The 5,000-nt window shown below is 36.1% G+C and overlaps 1 protein-coding gene across 1 annotated transcript in view; it reads right to left on the bottom strand.

The window, feature by feature from the left end:
- LOC135200507 (uncharacterized) overlaps positions 1 to 5,000 on the bottom strand; it is a 643,009-nt gene that overhangs the window by 637,431 nt on the left and 578 nt on the right. Inside the window, exon 1 of the mRNA XM_064229157.1 lies at positions 4,685 to 5,000. This exon is cut by the window's right edge and continues 578 nt beyond it. The gene's annotated coding sequence lies outside the window, so the exon portion shown is untranslated. The remainder of the gene's footprint in view (positions 1 to 4,684) is intronic.

Genomic DNA, 5,000 nt, shown 5'->3' with positions numbered 1-5,000 from the left:
TTACTAGCAAACTGACCCATCTACGATGAGTGATAAAATACGGGTGCAAAAGTAAAAATTTTATATGTACTATTTGTTCAGCAATATTAAAATAAGGGCGATTTTTATACATACTTACTACAGAACCTCTTTGTACACAATATTATCAGTTTGTCCACAACTTAATTTCAAGCTGGCAGAGTCAGTTGCTCTGCTCATCGCCACATACAGTTGGCCACACGTGAACATGGGTGACGGCAGAAACACACCAACACGATCCAAAGTCTGGCCCTGCGACTTGTTTGCAGTGAATGAGAAGGCCAGGTTGATGGGAAACTGCCTGCGCCGTAACTGGAACGGAAACTGGTTGTCCGAAGGCATCAGAGGAATCCGGGGGATGAACAGATGTTTGCCGGTGTGAGGGCCCGTTGCTATCACTGCTTAGATGACGTGGGAGTTTAGCTCCATAACGGTGTACCTCGTTCCGTTGCAATGTCCATTGGCAGGATCGAAATTCCGAAGCAACATTACCGGGCAGTACTTCTTCAACGTTATTTTGTGCACTGGCAGTCCCGATGGATTTGAGTAAATATAAAATATATATATATATATATATATATATATATTATATATATATATATATATATATATATACATACTCAAGAGAGAGAGAGAGAGAGAGAGAAAATGCGTATATCTTTGTACTTGCCCTAACACGAAATATTACGATACATAAACGCTTGATTTATTCGTAAAGCAAAATCCTATAACTTTGATTCGCACTGCGAGAGCCAAATATATTTTTGCGAAATGGCTGTGATTATGAGTTATCCAGGCGTGAAAAAGAAATTGCAATCCGTATATTTCTAGTCACTGAATCTATTCAACATAATTGATGTGGTGAGTATATCTAGATTTTTCGTTTTTTATTTTTTTATCGCTTGCTTATCTCAGCCAGCATACCTCAATCTCATTTCCGATAATTATTATCATTAACATTATTACTGTTATAAACAAAACAAGCATTATGACTGGAACACAGCGATAAGCTTTTTATTCTGTGGATCAAGTCTCCACAAAATGGAAAGCTCTAGAGAGAGAGAGAGAGAGAGAGAGAGAGAGAGAGAGAGAGAGAGAGAGAGAGAGAGAGAATTATTATTATCATTGTCATCATAAGTGGAAAATAATACTTTCAGTGATTACGCTGAATTTACAGTTACTTTGTATATGAATGATATAACGAATGGGAAACACCTCCATATATATATATATATATATATATATAATAATATATATGTGTGTGTGTGTGTGTGTGTGTGTGTGTGTATGTATATACACGCAGTTATATAATATATATATTATATACAACAGAAAGAGAGAGAGAGAGAGAGAGAGAGAGAGAGAGAGAGAGAGAGAGAGAGAGAGAGAAAATGAATAAAAGAAATAATTAATTTAAAAAGTAATAAACAACATAATACATGCCCGCATACACACACATATAATAATATACATATGAATTTAGTGTTCCGCAGAGAAAGAGCCGAGTCTACTTTATTCACGGATAAAACATTCTTGATGGCACCACAAAGTGCTCTTCGTTTTGATTGTTCCTCCGAAAATTAGGGTCATTTGGTTGCTAAACTGGATTATACAACCATGAGAAAGTGTTCCACTCCTGAGAAGTGTCTTAAACTAAAATCGATACAATACCGTCAGTACAATAACCAATCAAATAGTTCAGTAAGTATCATATAAACAGTAAATTTACTATACTACATAATGAGTGAAAGCCTAGTAAATTTAAGAGGCATAGTATAAATAGGGATTAAAAATGCTATTACTACCACTACTACTAATAATAATGATAATAAAGAGGATACCGCTTTAAATAATGATGCCAAATGATCATGTTAATTCCAACTAAACTTTAGCACGTTTCACCTACGAGAGAGCACGGATCCGAATCTCACGGGAGGACGGAGTAAGATATACACATTTCATTCAACACTTATTTCCGAAATTTCTCTATTTATGATAGAAATGGCGTCCGAACACTCTGTAGTTCTCGTAGAAGGTAGTGAAACTAAAGTGGAGACACCCTTTTGCTATAAATGTCGGGTGGGTTGAGGGGGTGCCTGGGGCCGGGGGACGTAACGTAGAGGCAAGACCGGGCGAAATAACCTACTTGTGAAAGCTGGCGATTATTATATATACACACGTGTGCCAGGTAAATACAGGGGCTTTTAAATGCAAACGAGATGAATCGCTGAATGATACATATAAAGGAGAAGATAACAAACTACCTTAGAGAGAGAGAGAGAGAGATGAGAGAGAGAGAGAGAGAGAGATGAGGAGAGAGAGAGAATCTACACAGGTCGATATATATATATATATATATATATATATATATATATATATATATATATATATATAAAAGCAAGAAAATAAATGAAAAAGAGACAGACAACCAAAAGAGAGAGAAGTGGAGTTATATACTTACAGATAAAAAGACTTACAAGGAAATATAAGACTTCGTAGACAAATACATTTAAAAACAAAACGAAAGTGCGCAGTGAAACGCTAATAACAAAAATCCCCTGCAATTAAACGAATGCAAATCATAACTCGAATAATTCCTTTCCAAAAAAAAGGCGAAGAACTCCGTCCCGTGGAAGCCAATGATTAGACGCTCACGACATCATTAAAATAATTCATATTTTTTACCCTGAATTACAGGGAAATCTCTTCGTACCCTCGGAATTCGCCTATATTCTCTCACGCATTTTATTATGGGAGGATGTCATATCCTCCTCCATCATTCTCCCCCTTCTCCTCTTCTTTTTCTTCTTGTTAAGGCTAAAATGAGAAGTATGAAATGACAACTCTTCTCAAAAAGGATTGTTAATTCTGACAAGTATTACGCGTTTTACCACATTGCTGTTGGCGACGGTTAAATTGAAAGGGGATATATATATGCGATATATCTATATATAGATATAGAGATTATATGATATATATATATATATATATATATATGTTTATGTATAAAACCACACGAGACGAATTAGGTACTTTATTGTAAATTATGCATACATTATCGAATGTTTATGAAGTTTTGTTAAAATGGCGTTACATGTGATCATTTCAATTTCCAGAATTGTTCCTGGGTTCCTTCCCATTCTGACGTGCTAATTTGTGGAAAAATACCAAACACTGTGCATGCAGTTTAAGAAACCACTTATAGCACTTAACTCTTCATCTTATGATCTATATTTGGTGTTATTTCACAGAAAGAACAAAATAATCCGTAGTATTAGAAATACAGAATTCCTGATTTCAATCGTTATTCAAATCATATTGTGCAATTTTCGACACTCACATATATTTTATAAGAAGGAAAATTATGAAGAATAAACTCATTTCTTTGATACTGATGCGGTTTCCATATCTTCGTAATTACTTAATGTATTTAGAGAGAATTATATATATATATAGTATATATATATATATATATACATATATGTACAATATATATATATACATACACATACACACACACACTCATACATATGCAACTATTACATATTCACAAGTAAATTTTAATTATGAGTGTCTTTGTTAATGCATCGTCGATCTACATAAAAATGCTACCCATGGATTTGCCTCATTTTTGGTTACAGAAGGCTCTTTTTATTTGCCCTTTATGATATTTCTATATTCTAAATAGAATTACGTAAACATAAGCCATCACATGGGACCACAGTTATATAAAGACTTATCTGTTCTTATGATTTTCCTAAGTCTTAAATAGAATTATTTAAATCTTAACCTTAAAACGGGCATACTTCATACACTCACTTATGTTACTTTCATAGTGGAATGCTCGTAAGTGAAAACTTTGTGATTATTTACATTATTTCATAAGATGAGCTGTAGAACAGTAAGACCAAACACATGCTTCACTGAACGTTTTAATAAACTAAATTTTACTACAATTTTATGCAAGAAAAGGGAGCTGTATTAGTGTTTTTATATATAACGCATTCCTTATCGAAGAGCATAACACGACAACAATCAACCCTTTCAGTGAAACTGAGACCGTGACGTGACCATAACGCATTTTTATTTAAATATAAAAAATTGCACGGACATCTTGTTATTCATGTCAGGAAATAACAGTCACCAGCGAAAACACAACGGCAATCATCTTGACTGAAACCATCGTCGACTTCCCCCATTTTTCTTCTTCATTTTGTTTATAAATGATAATTCCCCGATACCGATGCTACTGTCGCCAACCATGCGAGGACTATCATACTGGCTGCTGGTTGGTGTCCGTACTGCCTCCACCACGTGGAAGGCGTAATCATCATTATCCTCATCCCCTCCCCTTCCATTCCTCCTCCACCTCCACCTCCTCCTCCTCCTCCTCCAGACCTCGTCAACCCAATTCTTCCCCAACACGCCTCCCCCGCTTTTAACCCCGTGACGGAGAGCGACCATCTCTAAAGTTGGGGAAAGTTGGGGAGGCAAATAGAAACTAGAATGGACAGTGGATTGAATACAACTTTTTACTTTTTTAATCAGTCTGAGGTCAATGTCAAGAAAGACTTACTGACTCGTAGAAAACGGAAAACAGAATGGATAGTGGACTGCCTGACCCATAACCTCGTTGATGTCAATAGAGACCTAGTGACTGACTTACCTTGCTTTAGTTCTCTCTCATGCCTCAGCCAAGACACCCCACTCTCCCAGGCTTAACGCCGCCGCTGCTGCTACTGTTTCTGCTGATAGCACCAACGGCCCACAGAAAAGAGTGAGAGCGTGTTTGCGTGTCCGTGTGCGTGTGTGTGTTTCCTCTGAGAACTCGACGCCTCTCTTCTCTCACATGGGGTCGTGAAATAAAATTGTTTAGCTTTTTTATTTATCCCTTGTTTTTCTGTTTGATCACTTCTCCGTTGCGGAAATAAAGGTCTTTCGAATTTGATATTATCCCTTCACTTCTATTCTCTGTTTATACT

Source organism: Macrobrachium nipponense, chromosome 27 (assembly GCF_015104395.2).
Source record: "Macrobrachium nipponense isolate FS-2020 chromosome 27, ASM1510439v2, whole genome shotgun sequence".
NCBI lineage: Eukaryota > Metazoa > Arthropoda > Malacostraca > Decapoda > Palaemonidae > Macrobrachium > Macrobrachium nipponense.
This window is presented reverse-complemented; position numbering and strand designations above follow the sequence as displayed.